The sequence below is a fragment of the Solea senegalensis genome, linkage group LG20 (genome assembly GCF_019176455.1).
Source record: "Solea senegalensis isolate Sse05_10M linkage group LG20, IFAPA_SoseM_1, whole genome shotgun sequence".
Classification (NCBI taxonomy): domain Eukaryota; kingdom Metazoa; phylum Chordata; class Actinopteri; order Pleuronectiformes; family Soleidae; genus Solea; species Solea senegalensis.
The window spans coordinates 16,588,910-16,593,187 of record NC_058039.1 but is presented as its reverse complement, the minus strand read 5'-3'; positions in this window follow the sequence as shown (position 1 = coordinate 16,593,187).

Sequence of the window (4,278 nt, the reverse complement as noted above, 5' to 3'; positions counted from 1 at the left end):
GGGCATTTATATGAGACTGAGGAGGAGACACTCCTCCATCTCTAATCCCCTTAAAGCCCTCCTCTGACCCCCCACACACTGACAAATGCACCTCGACGCTAACAACATATGTATGGACGTATTCTTAGACGAGACCTCAGATTCACTGTCAGTCCTGTCGTGTGATGTGATGAGTCACAACAGTTTATCTGACACTTCACAGTATACCAACACATCTGATAGATAAGTAATGCATGCTGGAACAAATCACAATGATATGACATTCAGGTTTACAGTGAAACACATTGGACAGATTTCCAGGTGAGTTTATGGTCAATGATGGAGTAGGAGCCAGTATTGAATATTGACTTAATTTAGTTTTAATGATTAATGCGGGATTACATGTCACAGTGTAATATGTGAACAGTTAAGGGAGTTAACTGCTGGCCTTAAGTCCACCCAAGTAGATACTCTTAAGGGGAAAGATAGATAGATAGATAGATAGATAGATAGATAGATAGATAGATAGATAGATAGATAGATAGATAGATAGATAGATAGATAGATAGATAGATAGATAGGTAGATAGATTCCTCAGCTCCACTCTGATCCCACACCCTAGAATATACAGTAGAACACATTTCCCTCCAAGTACCACCAGAGGAAGCCTGTGTACCACTGGGTGGTACACCACATTTTGGGAGCCATGAACATCCCTAAGCAACCCTAAGCATCCTCAATCGATTTTAGAGAAAGGAGATTCTCTTTTAGTGACTTTCATGGTTGTTGTTGTTTGTTGCCAGAGATGCTGCTCAGAGTATGTCTGAAATGACTTCATTTTCTTGAAATGTTCAAACACGACGGCCTGAAAACTAGAGAATGTGCAGACAGTGAGCATCAGTTCTCTTAATGAAAGCTGTTTTTCATATTTAATAGCCCCTCTCACTTCTTGACCCATGGCATGGAGTTTTAGGGCAAGGGTAAGCCCTCAAAAAACACGATTCATTTTGAGGACAAATAAGAATAATTAAAACCAAGCTATGAAGACAACCACAGAATATACAACACACACTGACTAATGTACATCACACATGGAATACGTTGTATTGCCATTACAAAGGATTGTAAGCAGTGGCTCCCTCTGTCCTGTGGGCGTGTCAGTGTCGTTCAGCTCTGATCCTGATTGGTCCATCTTGATTCTGAAACTCTTGACTGTCAATCATTCAGATCACAGTCACCTGTGTGAGGATGAATGTGTTTGTTCTGTGACATTCACGCGACTGATTTGTCAGGTAAGAGCTACAGACTGATTTAACGTATATTAGACAGTACATACAATGATTAAAAACATTTATTAGACCACCATCCAAAGTCACAGCTGCCCTAAATTAACAGCATTTTTTTATGTTTCTGTAATGGTTAATGCACCAGTATATAGACAATCTTTAAATAAAATTACATTTTTAATGCTAAAATGTAATTATTATTGTTAAAACAACAGAAAACATAGTAAAGCACATTAATATGTCTTGATTACAATGTCAAATAGTTATTTACTACAGAAACATTAGTTGTAGTGGTTGTCTGTCTAGGGAAATATGCTTTAATTGAAAGCAAAGACACTTTCCTTTAATAAATCTGTTGCAGTGCTCATTAATGAACAGTGATGGGTCGACAGACAGACGGACAAATACAATACACGCTGACACTGGGAGGGAATGTGTGTGTTGTAACTCTAGTCCATCACCTGGCCTCTAGTGCCTATAAGTGGGTTCCTCCTGGGGGATGAATAGGATATAAAGCCAGAGGGATGACGCTGACAGTTATTTCCCTCTCTCTGTGCTGCTGTTGAGTTATTAATAAACATCTTTTGGCTGACATTGTCCAAGGGGATTATAACGAGAGAGTCTGCAGCTATGGACACAAATATACGGGCAGACGTGATGATTACAGAGAGAGAAAGGAAAGAACAGATTTACTGCCATTTCTTCCTGCGTCTGTATGTAAGAATAGGAAGTGACCGAAACATTACTTTTTAGAAGAAGAACCACCAAGATCTCGATTAAGAAACATGGAGGGAAGAAGGATGAAGGGCAACTCTGATCTGTGCTGCAGGTGCACTCTTCGGTAAACTGCCGTGGGAATAATACACAACTCCGTATATGGACATCCTGGGTGTGTGTGTGTGTGTGTTTATAGGTCACATCTTCTACAAAATGCATTTTTTTTGTGTTATGTGTTGTTGAGTCAAAGTTTGTAATTCATTTTGTATCGCGTAGTTTTAAAAACAAAGAACAGGAGTTGCGGAAATTGTGAAAAGTCACAAAATAGATAGTAACAAATAGCATAAATAAATAGTTTTTTATTTTGATTATGTTCAAAAAAATGAGTCAAATTCAATCCGATTTTAAAGACTTTTTAGTGCTTTTCGCTAACGTGTGTAAATGAGATTGCTTATAGATTGTACTGAAGAAAAGGATATAAAAAACTCTTCATTCTTGTCGCCTCTGTAAATACGTTTTAACATAGTAATGGGGAAAAAAAAAAAACCTAAATAATCTGCGTTTCTTTTTAAGGGTTAAAATGTGATGGGGAGCTTCAAACAGTGGAGGGCAGCGTTGCACCTTTTGGTGCAATGCAATCTGCTGCATTGTGTAGGTCTGCTCAGACTGTCGGAGCATTTAAATCAGGCCTGAAAACAAATTGTTGTTTTCTGCAGCTTTAGTCTTGTCTTTTCAATGCAAATCACACTTAATCTCTAATGATCTTATGAGTCTAAAAAACACAGAAAACATACATAACTGGTTACATTTTCCAGGCAGATTTTTATGCCATTCCACAAAAGTCTCTCAAAAAGTAGTCTGGCTGTCTGTAAAAAAAGACAAATATAAACAACTGTGGTTCACAGTTACAGGGAATTTTCTTTATACAGTTTAATAAAGCAGCATCATCTCAGTGGTAGATGTTAAAATCAACACGACACAACACAAAATGCATTCCGTATCACATTTGTTTTTATTTTCATTATTTTGGTAATACAATTCACATGAGTAACACACGGGTGTGCAAAAGGAAGTACAATAGTCCCTGTTTTAGGGTTAGGTCTCACTCTGCCTTTGAACGTCATTCACTTTATTATTATTACATTCTTTTTAAAGTTTACAAAATCTACATTTTTCAGCTTGAGATCCAGAGAGATGCAGCCTACAATACATTCATATTATTAGACATGTACAGTCGTGTACAGTAGAATCGAGTGCATTCTGAGACGGAGAGAGAACTGTGGACAGTTTGAATCAATCACAAAGGAAAATTGGTATAACCTGAAGATATATGCCGACTGATGAGAGAGAGAGAGAGAGAGAGAGAGATAGATAGATAGATAGATGGATGGATGGATGGATAGATAGATAGATAGATAGATAGATAGATAGATAGATAGATAGATAGATAGATAGATGGGTTAATCTCCTCTAGATACTGTAGCATCTAGCTAGCTAACAACAAGCAAGCTATTTAGCTATCTTGCTAGATTTCTAGCTAACTATGATAGATAGATAGATAGATAGATAGATAGATAGATAGATAGATAGATAGAGATAGATAGAGCTCTGTTGCAAAAAATACAACAATTGTGGAAGAAAAAACATGCAAAAGCAAGTGCCTTATGTGCCCTGTGTTGTTATGCACACACGCGTTAAGCAGCTAAAGCTCGCGGAAAGATGGCTATATAACGTGTGAAAATGTGGCATAAATCCCATAAATCATCAAACCAACAAGCGTACCATAGTGATTGTTGGATGAATTTTCACTATATTTTTTCATAGATTATATTATTATCAATGCATTACCTGAAATCAGACAGAAACATTCAAAAAATAATACTTCCTTAACTACTTTAGTAGATGTACATGCTTCCAGATTATGTCGATGTAATTATTATAGACAGTATGATTTTACGTGCTCTGCAAAACAGAATCATCCAAACTACAGGTTAGCCGCTTCAACAATGAAACAATGAAACATTCCGTCAATGAGTGAAGAGAATTAATTACTCTTATCTTTATATATAGTTTATCCATGTTATTTGGAATCCGTTTCAGTGTCATTTGAAGTATTTGTGCGGTCATGTTTTGAGAAGGCGCTCTTCCTTTTAGCACGAGCAGTACAAAGCTAAAATAAAAAACACATTCTTTTTTTTTACTTGGTCTTTATTTTATTATTAGCAGTCTGCTAATAATTCAATAAAGCAATAGCAAGGGCTGCTAAGTGTATCAGTTAAACAAAAAACATGTTATG